Below are 20,883 nucleotides of genomic sequence, written 5' to 3'. Positions count from 1 at the left end.
ACAGTAACGTAACTCACTGGCTTATTGACGTGTGAAAAGCAAAATAAAATTGTGGTTTTAGGTCATTTTAGGTGTTTTCTTTATTAAATTATGTCGGAAAGAAGTTTATTACGATGGAACATGTTATCAGCATGTGGGCAGACCTCCCACTAGGTGGACCGACGATCTGGTGAAGGTCGCGGGAAGAACCTGGATGCGGGCACATTGTGGAGATCCTTGGGGGAGGGAGAGGATGCTGCGTTTCCCAGAGATATGCGAGGGAATTGTATCGTGCGAAGATGTCTAGCTGTGCTGTGAAAATGTGTGCGGGTTTCCACCAAAGCTGTGCGAGGAAAATGTATCGTACGAGGATGTGTAGCAGAGATTTGAAAATGCTCATTAGTGTTGTACAGCCTGAGCCTTTTCTACCAGAGATGTGCTGACCGAGGCGAGGTAAATGAAGCGATTCTATTGGTTCTTTACAAACACATCCTTCGCTACGCATCCTCGCACATCTCTGGTGGAAACGCAGCCTTACGAGATCATGATAGAAAGCTAAACCAACAATGAATATGTATTTTCATAAGTTGAAATTTACTTTTGTTTTTAATCAGTCTGTGTATTATGTATTAGGTTTTGTGAAATAAATCTATACTTATAATAAATCTGTAGAGAGGTCAATTCTGTACATGAAATATATTTTCAAAATAACTATCAGGGGGTGATTAGTGATCGATACTGATGCCAAAAATGCAATCAGTAAAATTTTTGTCTGTCTGTCTGTCTGTCTGTCTGTCTGTCTGTCTGTCTGTATGTTCCTTATAGAAACAAAAACTACTTGACGGATTTTAACGAAACTTGGTACAATTATTCTTCATACTCCTGGGCAGGTTATAGGATACCTAGGAATTCCCACGGGAACGGGCATTAGAGGGAAAATCCTTTTGTATGAAAAATCTAAACCGCTTAAGTTAGACGCTTAAAATTTAGCATGCAGGTACCTTAGTAAACTTAAAGCTTAGTTACAACAGGATATTGCAAAATTCCCACGGGAACTGGAATTAGCGGGAAATTTCTTTTGTATGACTGACTCACTGACATACCCACGCACAGCCTAAACGGCTAAACGTAGGCACTTGAAATTTATAAGGGACGTAGCTTAGGTACCGTAGAGGTGCATTAAGAAAGGAATTCCCGAAATTCCCACAGGAACAGGAATTACCGGGAAAATCCTTTTGTATGAAAAATCTAAACCGCTTAAGTTAGACGCTTGAAATTTGGCATGCAGGTCCCTTAGTAAACTTAAAGCTTAGTTACAACAGGATATTGCGAAATTCCAACGGGAACGGGAGTTAGCGGGAAAAAACATTTGTATGAAAAAATCTAAACCGCGTAAGATAGATGAAGGGGGTAAAACGGGATCCACGCGTACGAAGTCGCGGGCGGCCGCTAGTAGTCAATAAAAATTAATCATTTTATTTTCAACTAGCTTTTGCCCGCGGCTTCGTCCGTGAAATTTAGTTTGTCACAGATCGTCATAACTATAGCCTATATGTTAATCTGGGTTATAAACAATAATACTGTAAAGTTTCATCAAAATCCGTTCAGTAGTTTTTGCGTGAAAGAGTAACAAACATCCAGACATCCAAACTTTCGCATTTTTAATATTAAGTAGGATATTAGTAGGATAGGTATGTATTTACTTAATTATTATTACTGACGAGATTGCTACCATGTATGTTTAGTGACCATGAAAGATTAAAACAATATAATGTATTTAATTAATTATAATATCTTAAGTTTTACAATAATAAGGTAGGTATATCCATCCAGTTACCCTAGGTATTTATTATGGATTTAATTTACAAGTAGTTATTTACAAGCACTCTGCTCTAAATCCTTTGGCTTCAGGGAAGAACCTGGACCGCCACCAGTCCAGTGTTCCCTTGGCAGCTCTGTGTATGCGAGTTGCCTTCTTCTTGCTGTTTAAAGTCACTCCACACCTTAACAAATAAACATTACAAATAATAATGACGAAATAAGATAAAAGCAATCAAAATGAATAAAGTAGTAGGTTACACACTTTTCTCAATTTCTCAATAGTTTTCGTGTCGCCGGTGGCATCAGCATTTCACGTTCGCATGTCCGTTAGTTCCACCCACCGTTGACTATTGTTGGCTCTTTCTTGGGGCCCTTCAGTGGGCATACTCAGATCGCCATATCTATAGAAAAACAACTTTATTGTATCTAGAAAATATAAATCTAGCACTCATATTACTGAATTTTAGCTAGGCACGTGAAAGTTATGCTGGAAAGGTTGTATTTCTCCAAAAAAAAACAGCTCAAAATTATTCGTTTAATTTCGAAATTCCTTCACTACATAGTATGTTTATTTTTACTTAACTTACCTTTCCATAAATTCTACAATCGGTTTAAACGGATAGGCGCAGGTTTTCATTTTCCTATCGTGGTTAAAATCCAATTTTTTGTGGAAAATTATTCATCAATAATCCTTCAACAAAACATGTTTTGTTATCTGTTGTCATGACAACAGCTGCGTCAAAGTCGCAATGACAAGAAATAAACAATACAAATTTAAAATCATCATGTTAATTCAGCTTTAAGCACTGTTCTAGGACACTTAAATTTTGCAGTGTTATTTTTGACATTTTTGTTATTTCCTACTCTATCTTTTCTATATAGTTAGAAAGGAGCGGCATTCGTTCTTTCATTCATCCATTCATAGAGTGTGAAGTTGGACACGTTAACATGTTCACCAACATTACATCACAAAACCATCGAATTATCGCTAGCGAGTAAAGTATACGGTAATTGAACTCATGGTATGATTTTAATGCAAACTTCATCGATCCACGTTTAAACTCTATCGACTGTAGTATACGAATACAAGTTTTCGATGGCAACTCATGGTAGAGGCACTGATAACGTTATAGTTCCCGTTGCTATACTAAATCTATAGGAGAGTCGCGTTTTGAGAGATCTAAATTCTAAAAGTAGGTAATGACAATTATTGACAAAGGTTCTGTCTACTCTATTCAAAGAGATAAGCCACACGACCAATTTTAGTTCGATGTTTGTATTATCAGTACGTTATTTGGGTATTATTAGTAGGTACGTTTACTTGGGTGTATAATTTCTGCCGCCAATATCACATTCAATTTGGGTATTATAATAATGAATATTATACGGATCGATTCATCCATTGACGTGGCCATTGCTATAGTAACGATGGATTTTCGTGACATACAGAAACTAATCAAGGTATCAGTAATAACATAACACATTGTAACTACAGACAGGTACGTACGACTACATGCCTATAAAGTTAGTCACACTAATATTATAAGGGTGAAAGTTTGAGAGTGTGTATGTTCACGTAACGGCTGGTGCAATTTTAATAAAATTTGGTATGGAGTTTGCTCACTCCCTGGATTAACACATAGGTTACGTTTTTCCGCGGTTAACACCGCGGGGCACAGCTAGTAAATAATAACTTTTACAAAGATAAAGATGAGCAATAAATTACTCTATATTATGTAACAAAATAACCATATCTAAGTTACAAGATATACATCAAATTGAAAGTGATTGTAGCTACGCTTGGCCGGCCAACCGCACGTCGTAAAATCTTAAATATTTTATTAAGAAACTGAGCTGTTGTTATAGTAATATACTCTAGTAATTTACACCTGAATTTGTGATGACTTCACTTGAAACCAAAGTTTTTTATTTGTAGGTAAGAACTTACAATTTCAGTCTTTATTTGCTAGGTTAACAGATTATGCTAGTGATGGTACATAAAACAAAACTGCAGCACCTTATGTAGCCCTTCAAGCCCCGTGAATCGAGTGCTCATAAGCGACCGCTTGGGAATTGATAGGATACTCGTAGTTGAAATAGGTGCGATTTTAAGACAAAAATGGATGTTCTAGTGTGTTATAAGACTAACAAGCTGGACTGATTATGAGGTGATTCGGGTAATCTGTGTTCTTACGCGTTAATGAGACCTCGAGAGGGCCGTAATTCGTTACCTCCGAGCTCAGACGCTGCGGTTACCTCCTCCAGTACCAGGAAATAGTGGTAATTTAAACCAACACCTTTCTTGATTTCACTCAAATACGTGCTTACGTGATTAGTGGTGAACAACTCATTTTCAAGGATGATTTGGATGATAGACCTCCGAAACGTAGTGTGTGTTTGTTTTTGACATGCAAATCGAACGCACAGCGTTGAATAGTGCTCTGTGATTGGTTCGTACTTCGTATTCACAAACATTATTATGAGGTCCACGCGCACTGTGAGACCTCATAGTAATGTTTGTAAATACGGGCGTTATGTTTGTCACTCTTGGATGTAGAGGTTATAAAATGCATACTAGGTAAAACTATATTTATTCGTAGAATAATTGTAACAGCTACGATTTGTTCAGCCTACTTTACTAAATTACACCTTATTTTGTCCAACTACACACATCGTTACCACAATCTCTATGTGTTGTGTTACCCAGTAGTATCAACACACACTAGATATTTCCTGTAATTGGGACACCATGAAACCAAATCTGTGCAGACAAATTGTCCATGTTAATTAAACGACAGTCTAATTTAGTCCGAAGTGGAGCTAAGACCAGTTAGCAGTATAGATGCCACATTATGGTGATATAGTTAGATTAAAGTACAAAGGTACCTAATAGCAATTACTTTGTTAACGTTTTGTTGATAAAGTTCGGCGCACAAGTCATTCTTCTACACACATCATGACAGTAAACTCCACCTTAAACAAGAGTTTTAATCATCATCATCATCAACGGCCCTTTACATTTCCCTGCTGGACTATGAGCCTCCTCCACTAATAGTGGCCTGCCAAGCATGGGTTTATGGCAAAACCTCATAGAGTTTCAATTAGAGATGAAACGGATAGTTGTTTGGCCGGATACCGGATACCGGATATCCGGCGTGCTGCCAGGCCGGATAGCCGGATATCCGGCGGCCGGATATTGCGGCCTATTGTCTCGTTGCATGTCGTGGCGAGTTTAGCACCGCACAGGTGCTTCGAACGCGATCAGTGAGTCTAGAAGACTAGATAAGTCACACTTTCGAAAATTTTGCCTCTTGTCTAGGAGGCAGATCAATTTGGGCGGTTTCGGTTGCCATGATGAGTGTCTCATTGAATAGTGAAAACTAAATTAGTTTTCTTGCTACATAATCTGACTGAACTGCATCATGTCATCAGACTATCAGTGAAAAAAAGATCGCCTATTTTATTTGGCAATATTTCGACATTAACAGATATTTACTAATAAGTAAATATTCGTCATTAGTGAAGCGCCCAGAAAAAGAAATTAGTTTTTTGAAAGGCTTTTTGGACTTTAAATAAAACCCGTCACTATTAAAAGCCATTTTATTGATATTATGACCTCAAAGATTAATGATTTCATTTTATTATAGGAAATTGTGGTAGTTTTTTAATATCCGGTATCCGGCCGGATAGTGAGTTACTATCCGGTATCCGGCCGAATAGTAAATTTAGGCCGGATATCCGGCCTACCGGATAGTTACCGGATATCCGTTTCATCTCTAGTTTCAATGCTGTAAAATTATTATTTTATTAGCTTTGAAATCAATACTTAATCAATGAGGGCTATCGTTTTAGCCCGCTAACCAGTTAGCGCCACTGTAGAGTTGGTCTTGTCACTTGCTAGTAGCGAAGACAGTCAGGCACCAACTGGTGAGCGCGAAAGTGGTAGGAGGACTATCGTATTTGCACTCATCAAGATGGCGCCACTGTAGAGTAAGGTCCTGTCAATCGCCAGGGGTGCCAACTGTTAAGTATAAAAACGATAGCCCTCATTGAGTTCGCGAACTGACGTCATAGATTCCCTTCGCCATAAATATTTATTGCAGTCGCGTTTTGCATTTTGGCAGTTCATAAAAAGTATGTCAATTGACTAGTTATGTGGGTTGTGTCACGTCAACTAGTGTATTCATTCTCATGCGGAGCTCGTGCAAATCCGTTCGAATTTACGCGTCTATGGCACCAGTTTGTCTACGGACGCAGCAAACGTTAACGGCGGAATGCGTACAAGGGCTGTAACAACAAAAGATGGGTCCGAAGCGAGTAGAACCGGTAGCGCACATTATCCACTGGTTTACGACTACGCTGCGCTTTCCCGTACGTGGCATTCACTCCAGAACCTTGCTGCCCCATCGGCCGTCAGTTCTGCGTACTATATGGCCTGCCCATTGCCACTTCAGCTTGCTAATCCGTTGGGCTATGTCAGCGACCTTAGTTCTTTTACGGATCTCCTCATTTCTGATTCGATCTCGTAAACTCGCGTTGGACGTCCAGTAAGGTGGACCGACGTCCTCATAAAGGTAGCGGGAAAGCGCTGGATGTAGGCCACCACCAACCAGCCATTGTGGAAATCATTGGGGGAGGCCTATGTTCAGCAGTGGACGTCCTATGGCTGAAATGATGATGATCTCAGATCATAGTCTATGATCTGAGATGATGATGATGATGATTACGACTTTAGACTCTACCTTAGAGTATGACTATAAATCTATGTCCAGGCACATAGAGTCCCTACGTGCCTGGACATAAAGTATTAGCCCATCGCAGACAGAAGGAAGCAAAAGAAAACAAATTTGGCATCGAATCTGAGATTAAAAAATATTGAAATCTGTTTTCTCTGTGTTTTAAAAAGGCGGTATACCTACATACTTACTTCCACGATGCTACAAAGCATGCTTATTGTAAAATATTATAAGAAAAAGAAGTGTGAATAGGTTTATGGCTGTGTAAACTTGTAAAAAAAAAGATAGGTAAACGGAGAAAAAACCCGTGATAGTAGTTTTTCTTTTACCGAATGCAAGGATGACACTACAATGTATTGGCGTGAAAAATACAGGATCTACTTGTTTTTTTGCAGTGCAGCGTTTGTGGTCAACAAACTTTTTATTTCTAGCCACTGTGCTGTGGGTTTCGAACACAGTGTACAAAAAAAACACCAAACTAAAAACGTAAATATATATTTTTGCTTTTTAGTTATATTTAAGATTTTTAATACGAGTGTACAAGAGTAAGTGTAACACGATAAAACACAGGTTGACAAAAGTAAATTAGAAAATAATGAAATATCCAGTATCCATTACTTATTTCAGAATCGTGTGGTGAATCTACCTTTTCACAAACTCTTATGATTCTTAGGTAAGAACAGTAAATTCCGGAATAACAATCGTAAAGTACGGATTGCAGATTCAATAAATTCAAGTAAAATTCATACATCTTCGCATAATCAAAATTTAGTCCTCACTAAGGAAATTAACGGGTAACTTTCACTATGGAGCATCCTCGTTATTCAGAAAGACGTACGATGTCGCAGTAGAATGGATACTCGTAAAACACAACGTCCCGCAAAACTGGTTGGAGGCATGCAAATGGACTATCCTTTACAACTCCAGAATATCCCTAGACCCCTTTGATATAGAGTCCAGAATGCGCTGAACGCAAATTCTGGACAGTACAGTTAGCACAGAATAGATGTAAGCCAAGGAAATGGGACATAAAATGTAATCAAATGTAGTAAGAGCAAACTTTGTAATATCTAAATAGATATATCAAATACTTATGCACTAACTCAACTTTCTTAGCTTTTAATTCGATGCCCATCAAACAATAATGAAAGAATTCATTAATTTTACAAGGATAATCATTATAACAGATTCCAAGTATACTTTAAATTGATATTTTGTTCAGATATAATTAAAATTACTATAAATAGGATCATCATCATCATCATAATTTCAGCCATAGGACGTCCACTGCTGAACATAGGCTTCCCCTAATGCTTTCCATAAATAGGATATCAAGTATTTATCTTCCGACTGTACATGCGTGCTATAAAAAGTGTAAAGTGTCACTTAATTAAAGAGAAGCCTTTGGCGAAACCATAGACATGTCGGATGCAATCGACTTTAATTTGGTCGTGTTGTATTACATCTGAGGGTGGACATGAAAGGAGCTTCGACTTGTTTATACAGTGAAGACAATTAAAACTACGGTATAGCCATGCCATAACAAGAGTTTAATATTAAATGTTAATTTCTTACTACCTGCAAGAATAGGATAGTTGACTCCACCAGTCAATAAAAATACTTTTTACAAGCGGTCAAAATGGGACACTTTTCTTGATTTTGACGTCATCAGGTCGCGAACTCAATATCCATGAAAAGGATCCAACCCAATATAGGTGAGGTTGTGGGTGGATCCTTACTATGAAAATACATACAATTGACTATTTGAATTTGATCTCAAAGCTCTTTAGAGCCAATTCAAAACTAACTTGGTTTTCAGAGTTAGGATGAAGTGTTTTTAAGAAGTTGCGTCTTGGAATTTATTGGTTATTAGTATCAACTATCTATTCATTCCTCCATAAGGCTCACTTTCTAACGCTATGCACTTTTATCAAACCCGTCCACTGATAGTAATCTGCTACCAAGAGTCCAAGACATCTCGTACATGTATTTTGACATTATTTCCTTGACCCTTTCGGCTTTGCAAGGGTAGGGATAAAAACCGCAGCGTAAGCTCTAAAATGACATCAAAAGAAAATCTCTTCAGCGACTGTATCTGTAAAACCTCTTAGAAATAATACTGTGTGAAGTAGTGTTCAGATCTTGGGTTTAGATGTACCTACGTAGGTATGATTTTAACTAAGTTACTTTACTGAATAAAGGATAAGTTCTAAATGGACCAGTCGGAGTTATGCTAATTTCATCCTGTTCGAGTTGGGAAACATTAGCGGTAGATTATCCCTACTCTCCCTATGTTTTCCTTAAATCCCATTATTAATTGCTATCAGCAATTTTGTTCACTGCTATGAGCAAAATAACATAGGCTAGCTCATCTAGCATAGCAGCAGCCTGGAACAGATTTTCTTCATCATCTCGGCCATAGGAGGTCCACTGCTGAACATAGGCCTCCCCCAATGCTTTCCATGTTGCCCGGTTGGTAGCGGCCTGCGTCCAGCGCCTTCCTGCCTGCTACCTTTATAATGTTAATTTCGTACAAGGTGGACCGCCACCTTGTGGGTGGACGTCCCACGCTGCGTTCCGGTACGCGGCCTCCACTTCAGAACCTTGCTACCCCATTGGTCGATTTTCTTGCCATCATCACAGAAACAGAAATCATAGCCAGTTCATCAAATAAACTCGAGTGTCTATCTCGAATTCTCAATGTATACCTGCTACTTTACTATGATCCCTTTTGCAAAGACTTTGAACCCAGTCAGACTTTATTATCCGCCATGAGCATCTGATATGTAAGCGTAGTACACTTATTTCTCGATGCAGTTGCAGAGCCGGCAAAGATATTGATACTGCGCCGGAGGCAGCGACTGTAAAACACGGATGAGTTACAATCTCTACGAACAATAAAACGGCGGAGGATATAGCTAAGATATTTTTAAAGATACAATGTTTTGCGCATGCAGAGAAAATAACTTTGCAACGTTACGCTACAGCAGTGTTTTTCAACCTGTGGGTCGCGACCCCCTGGGGGGTCGCCAAGCCTCTGTAGGGGGGTCGCGAAAGGTCGTAAAAACTACCTCAGTAAAAGAATCAGTAAAGTTATAATGATAGATTTATCCGAAATCTAATTATCCAAATGTATAAATGTTGCATGGATTGAAATATTCGGTCCCTACAACATCTTTGTAACATTATAAAATGCATGAAAAAAAAAGCGAGCGGTCGGGGGGTCGCGAAATATTTTTTTACACCACGGGTCGCGTCATGAAAAAGGTTGAAAAACACTGCGCTACAGAATCTAGACTAATATTATAAATGCGAATACGAAAGAATACTCTGTCTATATCTGTCTGTCTGTGTCGCTTTCACGCCTAAACCACTGAACTGATTTTGATTTAATTTGGCATAGAGATAGTTTGAGTCCCGGGAAAGGACATAGGATAGTTTTTATCCCGGTTTTTGAAACAGGGACGGAAGTTTTTCTGTCACAGACAAAATTCCACGCGGGCGATGCCGCGGGCGGATGGCTAGCTATAACTTACTTACTTGAAACGAATTTATAAAGTAAGACTTCTTCTACTTCTCCGATGAAACTCTTGTTTCTCTGATGCTTACCTGAAAACAAAGATATTGTGAGATTAGTTTTTTTCCCGAATTACCAATTGTTTGTCTCTCTATCAGTAGATAATGATCCTCAACGTTGATTCATTAAATTCTTACATCCACTTAAGCTGAGTTGCACCATCTTACTTTAACTTTGACAAACGTCAAAAATCTGTCAAATTCCATACAAAAAGCACCGGAATAGTTACGGCTAAAGTAAGTTGGTGCAACTCAGCTCTAGTGTGACCAATTAGGCCCACTTCGGTTCTATCATTAGAGGATTTTGCTATTTCCTTGTAACAATTATCGTATCGAGGTTATCTTTGATTTGATGTCCTATATAACAAAATATCATATTTCTATTTCTTTTTATTTACTTTATCCTACATCGTGATTAACAAGCTTACAAAGACAAAGTTCCCATGTAGTTATGTTCACATTCCTAGTTAATTGATAGTGTTATAGCACTATGGTGTTCTCCATGGTGGGTGGACGTTTAAACTAACTTTTTCCTGTTCTTTTAACTTACCAGATCCTGCACTTTGTCACCGCCGCGGGGGTGTAATTAAATCTTTTAGAGTACGACGATAACCTACTTAAGTAATGCCTAGGTAGGTATCGTTTTAAAAAACATTACATAAATACTACATAAGCTACGTGAACTCTACAAAAAGGTAAGCTATATCTTTACTTATTCAAACACCATTTTATGTTACAAAAGATCTAAAGGTTTCGTACTAACTTTTTGTATTTCAGCGAGCTAAATCTCAAGAGATTTTCCATAAATTATGTAATATGTGTTACATTAGATATAGCTCTAGCCTTTATTCCATTATTTGGATATGTTAGAAGTAAGAATACATTAATTTCTCAATATAAAGAAGCCGACTAAAACAAATTTTCGTTTGCATAATTTAGGTTTTAATTTTTGGGATTTAGATGAAATGTAGCTAAAGATACAATGGTTTTAGTTTAAAATCTGTACATGTTATCAACCTATTCAATAACACTGCTATCCATCATCGTGCCTACACGGAAACACCATGAAATTTCAAATAGAAACGCTGTTTTAATTGCGGTTAAAGTTCGGGGAATGGTGATTAAATATTTCGTGTGCGAGAATATTCATATGAGTAAAACTCTACCTGTGTATTATTTTATCACCATTCGTATTTTCCACATCTTTTATTCCATAAAAGTATTTGCATGTTAAAAGAGTTAAAACATAGCTGAAAAGTGCAATAATATTTATATTTAATTGAAATACCTGCTTACCTACTATCTACGAGTATAAACTTTTTAAGGTTGATGTTTTTACGCAAATAAAATTCTGATTCTGATTCTGTTGCACCAGCTTATTTTAGCCATAACTTTAACAATAACCGGTGTTTTTTGTCCATACAAAAAACACCGGTTATTGTTAAAGTTATGGCTTAAAGTTATGGCAAAAATATGTCAAACTCCATAGTTTGACATATTTTTGACGTTTGTTAATGTTAAATTAAGATGGTGCAACTCAGCCTAAGCTTCACTCTCTGGTACTCAGCTAGCTACCATTAGCGCTTAGCGCGATATAGTAATGCTGAACAATTTGACAGTTATGAGTGAAGGGGTATCAGACGACACTTATCTGGGGCCGAGATTCAGTTTAGGTACTTAGTATTTAATTTTATTACTTGTTTGTATTATAATGTACGGAATCCACCTCAAATAGTTTTAGGAACTCGCTCACAACTTAGCTTGAATCGGCCCGGGGAACCTTGACACTGACCGTTTGTTACGCCCTTGAACCGCCGAAGTCAGTAACTTCTAAACCCATTGTTAGCTAACATTATCATCTGTTGCACTGAGGCCATAGAGAAAACCAGGGGGCAAGTACTGCAGGCAGTGTAAAAAAACTTTCGTAGTTTTTTTTTATGCATAACAAGGCAGGTATTTGACCACAATCGCACCTGATGTTAAGTGGGATGCAGTCTAGGATGGTACAAATCTGTAATTTAAGTATTCCGTTATTTAAGTACCAAAGCTTCCAATCGTATTTAATGTAAATTTTTATGTTTTTAGGGTCTGATTGCATCTCAAATGCGAATTGAATAGAATGATATTGTGTTCGTGTTTTCTAAAATGCTACTGGACGCAGGCCGCTACCAACCGGGCAACATGGAAAGCATCGAGGGAGGCCTATGTTCAGCAGTGGACGTCCTATGGCTGAGATGATGATGATGAAAATGCCACTGCGCAATGAACATGCTATAAGCATTCTGACTACTACTCGCGTAATTTATGCGAACAGTCCACCAGGGGGCCTTGGCAGCGACCGTTGGTGCCCTTGAACTCGCGTAACAGTTTAATGCCCATGCCCCACTCATATTTATAAGCATACTGGAATAAACACATTATCCTCCTTAACGTAACGTCGGTTAAGGCAACAATTTAGCGCCCACACCTTCTGTGTAGTACTCTAGAAAAAGTTGACATAACTGGTGCTAACTCAGCTATGAAAGGAAACGTAACGTATTTCTTTATCTGGTTGTCTGTCATGTTAGTTGATTTAGATGTTTTCCGTCAGAAATAGAACACTATAGCAGTTTATCATACTTAGTAGAAAAACAAACTCCAAAACTTTAAGTAAGCATTGTATCGCAGTGTCATGGATTGTGGCTGCTTAAATTCTTTATAATCTGGTCAGAGTGGTCAGGTATAACAATTACAAAGATAAAGATTAATTAAAAACCCATCAAATTCCAAATGAGCAAAACTTAATCCCACAATCTGGATTCCAGCATGTCTACAATGAACCAAATGAGCGGAGTCCCCACGAAGCGAACGCTTGTTCATTAAATTTTCAAGTTTGTGCAAATTCTGCGAGCGGGACATAAGCGGCTTGCCAAGAAGCTGTTTGCAGTTTCCACCACTTCTGATATGCCTAGTGCTGGTATAGTAATAGGGTTACCAGATGAAAAATCAAAAGTCCAGAAAAAAGGCCTGATTTTCATTGAAAACTCCTGAGATTTTGTTGCAGTTTGAGAATTTTCTCTAAAACGTACTGAGCAATACAAAAAGTCAAATTTTTATTGATTTTATACACTGCGGGTTACAGGGGATACATAAGTGTTGATTTTAATTGTAAAAAATACTTAAAGTAGGGAGTTTTTTTTTAGTTTTTATTAAAGATCTTAAAAATTTAGGCAACCTATTTCATTAGAAATTCCAAAAAATCCTGAGATTTCCTAAGAGTTACAAATCCCGCCGCAATCCTGAGAAGAGTCAAAAAATCCTGAAATCTCAGGACTAACCCTGAGATATGGTAATCCTAAGTGCTAGTAGTAGTACCACAGTAGATATATGAGCTAAAGCAGTACGGAAACTTAGCCCTTTCGGCGAGTTAAATACCTACACTTCAACTGAGTGTTAGGGTTGGCACTCTTAATCTTTATAAAATTAATAATGTTCTGACTTACTTATTTATTAAAACGTTTATTTAGGTTTTTTAATTATCAAATACCTAATGGAATAAATTAATTGACTAAGTAGTTAACAAAAAAATAAAACGTTAATTAGGTTCTACATATTATTATAATGATCGAGTACTATTAGAGGCCGGTAGAAGATATTCTATTCTCATAAATAAAATACCGGATACTTACTTTCACATAGCTATTGCCTCATTTTAAATACAGTTCATCACTTAGTACAAAAGCGCGCGGAGCAAATTACTTTATCAAATAGAACACATAAATTGATAAAAAGCGTAATTACGTAATTTAAAAACAACTATTCCTAAATCAGATGTAAGCACTTTATTTAAAAAGTAATATTTAATCATTTTTACAATTCAGAATTATTACGAAGTAAAAAAATGAAAGTTCTGGTTTTGAAGATGCCGAGTTCAAGCAGCCGTACTACGCAATACACTCGTGGCATGTTTTTAAAAATACAGCGGACAGTGCATGCAATAAAATTATTATTAAAAACACAACGCGCGCGACACTCGCGACGGATGGACTGCGAGGTTCGCTTAGAGCTCGTGTAAAGCGTGCGTCTGTGTGCGTGAGTCTGATTTCGAGCGTTTGTATGAAGCTTCCGTACTGTTTGATTTATCTACTGTGGTAGTACGCATAGAGCTAAGAATTTATAGGACAAACACGAGTGCAAGGGTTAAATATGGTATGTGTAGTTGGAGTATGGAATCTATTGGTTGCACTAGCGCGCTGCACTCGGAATTATCGTAAAACTGGAGGATTATGGCATTGTTCTGGTTAAAAGGAATAAGTATGATGCTCGCTTGGAGTTTCTTTTATCGTATGAGTTGTGACGTCATAGGAATAGTGTCATAATTTATGCGATTAGAGGCGCCTGACTTGGATTTTGAATGGCTTAAACTGCTCTACTTATGTCCGTAACCAATTTTATAAGATTCAGGCTGGACATACTGGAGAACGTTCTTAAAAGCGTATCCAATGAGGGCTATCGTTTTAGCGCTTACCAGTTAGCGCCACTGTAGAGTAAGGTCCTGTCACTTGCTAGTAGCGAAGACAGTGGCACCAATTGGTGAGCGCTAAAGTGGTAGGAGGACTATCGCATTTGCACTCATCAAAATGGCGCCACTGTCGAGTCCTGTCAATCGCCAGGGGTGCGAACTGTTAAGTATAAAAACGATAGCCCTCATTGTGTCCCACTAAAGAATTGAACTCAGTGCCTACATCTGAAAAGGTGAGTCCAGCTTTGTAACTACTAAGGACACGGAGACATATCTTGAATTGGAATTTTCTTTTTGAAAATGTTTAGTTAATAAAACGCATCTAATGTTCTGTTTCCTTACTCTATGCATCTTCACTCTGGTTTCGTTGTACAAGCAGAAGTTCCAAGTCGTCCGCTGAATGAAATCCACGAAACTACCTTCAAATGGCACAATGTAGAACTTGCGATTTCGTTTCCTATTTATTTTAATTGGATTTCTGAACTTCTCCTGTAACAGTAGCATGGTTTTACAAATTTTTTTAATAATTCTTATACGAGGCTTGGAGGTTCTTTTAACTTTTAAAATTCTGTTTCTCTTTTAAATATAACTTTAGTTTTTAAACCAAAATTTTCTCAGATGAACTTGTAATTGATTTCCCAGTCTTGGAATAATATGGCTACAGAGTTTGCCTGTCTTCGGAGAATCAGGGTCAAGTTAAAAAATTATGTTATTATATGAACCCGATTGTTTGAATTATTCTAAGATTCCACGCTTAGCTTTTTCATCAAGCTGTCTCTCTAATAGAGCCATGTCAGGCACCTATTGAATAATAATGATAATACCCTTAAAAAGATCTATAATTCCAATACACGTGTCCCAATTATTTTCTCCTTATGAATTTTTAATGTTTTACTTCGAAAACATCTTACAAAATGTGTACTTACCAATATTACTTATCCGTGTGTCCTTCCAGAAACCAATAAATATTAAAATGTCATATCGAGGCGATGGAGCATGAAATATCATTTCTCTTCTTTGACGCCAGGTGTCGTGACAAGGGTAACGTTTAGCTATGTCGGCTAGAAATTCCTTTCCAATACCGATAAAAGTTCTTGTTTCCCCATACCTATGTACTTAATATATTCTTTTACGAGATCGTAACGGCTTGATGGCTTTGTGGGAACAACTTACGAGATACTTACAGGTTATAGGGAGTCAAGTTCATGTTAGCAATGAACCGTATATTTAGGTAAGTAATACTTATCTTAGGTACTTTAATACCTGAAATGCAAAATTATAAATCGTATATAACATAAAGGCTGAGTTGTACCACCTTAAATTTAAAGGTAACTATAATATTAATGTTTTTGTATGAAGTTTGACAGATTTTTGACGTTTGTTTAAGTTCAAGTAAGATGGTGCAACCCAGCCAAGATAGTATAGATTACTAAAGGAGAAAACCCCATTTCAATTGATCGTAATGAAATTAACAAAATCTATCAGTCTTTAGTCTACGTTTGATAAATGGTGGTATATTATGACCCTAGCTCAAAAACTCTAAATCGGAGTGGTATTTGCCATTTTCAAATCATGACATGTATACGACGTCATTCAAGGTTTATCTGACGAGTGACAGAACCTTCCTCGCCCCAATGGCGCCAACTCACGAACTAAAATGCGATAGACTTCATTAAGATGCAGCAAAGCCTATGTGGTGTGGCCTATACCACCTATACCCACTCCTAGCCCATACAATGTTGCGCTATTAAACTTGTATGAGTTTGAGTAAATCAATCTTTCACACGGCGTATCCGGCGCGTATCGGCGACATGCGCCGGCGACGATGGCATTCCAACGCGGCGCAAATTATGGCATGCTTTTGTCCTTTGTCTACTTGGCTGTGTGTGTATGCCAATTTTCTGGACCTGTTTTGTAGATATTTTCTTTACAAGTAAGAATTTTCAGATGATACTGAGTGTGATGTACGGTTAGGTATGGCTGCAACAGTGAATCCAGAACTCTATCCTAAACTCATTAAAATTATTATTTTTCCCCAGGTTTTAAAGTAAACGTTAATTGTTTGGTTTTGTACAGTCGACAGCAAAATTAAAATACAGTTTTGTTGCTCAATCGCCCTCATAAAACTACACAAGATGTCACAGTTTTGAGCTTGAAGTGCCGTCTTCTGTATCTACATATTTGTTAAACTTTTTGAAGCGTAAACTGAAAATCAACATGCAAACTGTACTAATAATGTAATCATGTAGGCACTAACAGAAGTTCCAAGACTTCCAAGTACAAGCAATTAAGTTCTTTAGGCGTTCCGTCTAGACGTTTGAACGAGTGTAATATTCCTCCATGTGGCTGCTACACGAATTACCGCATATACCCCACCGAGTACCAAATGACGGCATTTGTATTCAATGGGCGCGACCCAGGAGTGCATAAGGGAACGCCGTTGACAATCTTACGTTTCGGGGAGATGGACAGTCTGGCTCAGAAATATATTCTAGTTTCGCGGAACGCGTGTTTGAAAATACTTTTAGAGTAGGCGCACACCGTTGATTTTTAGTTGGCCGATAGTTGGGCCCGATTTTATTTTGTATGAAGAATCGGTCAAATCGAATCGGCGTAGTGTGCGCACTCCCATACATATCCATACTGATCAACTGCCCGACTAAACTATCGGCCGACGAAAAATCAACGGTGTGCGCCTACTCTTACTGGTATGTTTTTCCCAACTTGTTACAAAATTGTTAATTTCATTTTGAATTTGAAAAGCAACCTGTCAGAAAAGGGCATCAGAAAACGCTCAATTAATTTAAAGTGACTCTATCACCTATCTATCTGTCACTATCACCTTTGTGACAGTTAAATGATAGATGGTAGTGCTAAATTATCACTGCTAATCCGTCGATTCTGTGAAAAATGTAAGGATGTTTATCAAAAATATATTTCTACTGCTGACTGTACTTACCTATTATACGCAAGCACAAATTCTTAACTCACTGTATTAAAGTTGGAAATGGAATAAAATCGTATACAATACTGGAACTTGTCATTTATTTTGACTATTGCAATGCTTTAAGAAACATAATGTTTGGTTGTGTTCTGTATTTTATACAAATAGAAACAATCTCGCTCTTAAAGAGATGCCTTTAGTGTGGGTAAGCAACTTGTATGAGTTTTAAAGTGTTTACATTTTACATTACAATGCTGCACTGCACGTAACTTCGGTGGCAGAGTTGGCAAAGTTAAACAACTACAACGAAAGTAAAGTGGAGGTAAAAACTTACCTCTACAAAATAATAATCGTGCAGGAAAAAGGTTAATAAATAAAGTGAGCTTATTATATTTAGCACATCCGACAGGTCAACATTGAACTATAAATTATGACGAAAGCTTGGGAGGACTGAGGAGTAGTACATAGCTGAAGAGACAGTGTATGCTGTCCTTCCACTTAATCCTCACGATCTGAAAAGCACTTGAATGCGGGTAGCGCAGAACTAATGGTTGTGAAAATCTCTCGAGGAGATCTGTCCAGCAATGTAAATCTTTTGGTTATTACAAACAAACGAAGTTTACCCAGGAAACGTAGCTACAGTCTACCTTCAGCAATAAGTCAAAGCCTAGCTAGCAGACAGTGTTTCAGTAATGAAAATGAGTTTCAAATCTGAAAGTAACTACTGCCTACTTTAAAATAAAACTAACAACCACTTCTATTTATAACGGCATCTGAATCACAAAGTTCTGACAAAATACCGACGTCCGAACGTATGTAGAGACCACTTAAACCGGTGAATATTTGATCATAGCTCCGAGAGCAAGCCGAGCGATGCCATGTTGCCACAGACTGGAAAATGATAACCAAAACCACAACTAATAAACCTTTTAGCGTCGTCATGTTATTAATCTGTTGTGATAATTTTGACAATAATTTGTTGCAAATGTAGAGGCTCTATTCAATAGAGATGGGTTATACTAGGTAAATTTGATACTAGGTGCACCTATTCCTAGTATTTATTAATACTCGATCCAAATACCTGTTCCACCTAGTACGTAGTAATTTAGCATACTTGACGTGACTAGTGCGGACTAATCCACGTAATATGACTTTAAAATACATTTTTTTTTTAAGATTCAACCGTAGTATGAGTAATGCAATTTGAAATTGAATAATAATTCCTCCCTTCATACTTCAACAGGCTGACTGTCAACTTAAAAGTTGGCATATTTAAAAGATATCAATTTCATAAAAATATTTACATATTTCTTCTTATTTACATGAATATGGTTTGACTACGTTTGCGTGCGTTTGCTTCGTCGCGCTCAAATTTGTTTGGTCAGACAGAGACGGAGTGAATCTCTACGTTCGCACATAAGCTTAGCGAGAAATACTAGGTGCGCGTAATACACTACTACGGATTACGCAATAATAATCTCTATTACTTTGACGATAGGGTCGGAAATCGTGTAATTTATAAAATACTAGGTGGATCAAGTATTTAAAAAATTGGAATAGGTGCCGCCTAGTACTGTAAAATACCTAGTGTGTGGATCTGTTCTAGTAAATGAGTATTTCTCAAAAAAAATGTACGTAACGAAACGGTAGTAACGAAATAGTAAGGCCATAAGGCTTGTTATACATTGGCGAAATATTGTGAATGCTCTTCATTTATTCAATTCGAAATATTTGTAAGTATGCACCCAAATACGGGGTAATATTAAGGGGTTAGAAATAAAATAAGGGAGTAATCATTCATACTATTTTAATAAAATTATTTTTGTTCCATCATGTTTATCCATTTTGAGTCGTTCTCTGTAAGCTTTTTGCCTTTCGGCATTGGTTTTTGGCGGCATTCCTAAAAAAACAAAAGAAGTAATCACATAAAAACGTTATCTAAATGATTTGATAATTTTTTGCTGGTGGCACTTCTGTAAAGCAGATAGTATCCAATCCTTTTGTTACTAACGCTCTATATTTTTTTAAATAAATTAAGTAGTGAATATTACTATGCTTAGTCAGGTAATAATAGTATACACTCAGCATTATGTTGTACTTTTTCGTAACGTAACGAAATTCGTAAAAAACGTAACGAAATATTAGACAAAATGAGATCAGAAACAAGTATTTTTTTGATAAAATTTGTTACAGCAAATATAAAAGCTTACTAAATGTTCGTACCACACGTATTACAAAAAATGGTTAAATGAAGACTTACCGTTCTATATAAAATCGCTGATTTTACTGCCTGTTACGAAAAAGTAATCCCACAAAACACACACGTTTTCACTAATTTTCGCGATAGATGTTATGGCGGAGACGTCAGGCCAACAGCCATTCAGAGTGCAGCTATTGTTGTCCGTGTAAAATAAATACGGAATTGTTCAGAAACCATGGGAAAGTAGAAATAAATCGTAACTAAAGAGTAAATAACGAAATAGTAAATGAGAGCGACTCATTTTGTTTTTTTGCTTTAAATTGCCAATTCATTATGACACCCCATAGAAAATCAATTTGATACAGAAACTGCGATTACTATAGAACGATAATACAAAGAAATTTACAATAATTTAGTTACGTATCGCATTTTATGAAACAAAAATACATGAAAAAGCTAGGGTGGCAAACAGGTTTTTGTATGAAAGGTAAAAAAGGACTATTTTTAAATTTCTAAATATTTGGTAATGAGTAGGATTATAGCTATAATTCTTCGTTATCTTAAAGATTAATATTCATCCTTCAAAATTGTGTGTGTGTTTTTTTTGTGTGATGATTTATAAATATAAAACTTTTGAACTGTTTCAAAGCACACTTTTTTTTTTCAAAATGTACATTTTTTTTGAGAAATACTCAAATACGTCTCATCTCTACTATTCAAGAATCAAGGGTATGGATTAAGGAAACTAAGGTTTATTATATTTTAATTAGTTATTTAATTAGAAGGTTTTGTTGGGTAATTATCCAGACTAGTGCGAGTAACATTTATTTACTAGGCTGTCAAACTCAAAGGCAAATTATGCAATTAATTAAATAGGTAAAAATAAATACGCCCCATAGATATTAGTGACAATCTAAGGGAGAATGACAAGTAAAAATAGTAAATACCTATTTGATTAATCATTACTAATCAAAAATTAAAGATCTTATTCATTCGAGTAGTATGGAAGCATAATCTAGGTAAATAACTATACAAATAATTATACAAAAGTAGATACTATCAATCAATACATAATTTCTTATGTAATTTTCATACATGGATAGTCTGTTATATTCGCACATCGCAC

At 36.8% G+C, this 20,883-nt stretch overlaps 3 long non-coding RNA genes across 3 annotated transcripts in view; all 3 read right to left on the bottom strand.

The window, feature by feature from the left end:
- The window catches only part of LOC135071231 (uncharacterized), a 188,706-nt gene that overhangs the window by 86,306 nt on the left and 81,517 nt on the right, over nt 1-20,883 (bottom strand). The gene's annotated exons all lie outside the window — the stretch shown is intronic.
- On the bottom strand, nt 1,532-2,911 carry LOC135071537 (uncharacterized). The gene is made up of 3 exons (XR_010257276.1): nt 2,388-2,911; nt 2,063-2,201; nt 1,532-1,982 (listed from the first exon to the last, which is right to left on the bottom strand). It is a non-coding gene; the product is annotated as an uncharacterized LOC135071537 (long non-coding RNA).
- Nucleotides 19,348-20,453, bottom strand: LOC135071536 (uncharacterized). The gene is made up of 2 exons (XR_010257275.1): nt 19,818-20,453; nt 19,348-19,457 (listed from the first exon to the last, which is right to left on the bottom strand). It is a non-coding gene; the product is annotated as an uncharacterized LOC135071536 (long non-coding RNA).

Source organism: Ostrinia nubilalis, chromosome 4, assembly GCF_963855985.1.
Source record: "Ostrinia nubilalis chromosome 4, ilOstNubi1.1, whole genome shotgun sequence".
Classification (NCBI taxonomy): Eukaryota; Metazoa; Arthropoda; class Insecta; order Lepidoptera; family Crambidae; genus Ostrinia; species Ostrinia nubilalis.
This window is presented reverse-complemented; position numbering and strand designations above follow the sequence as displayed.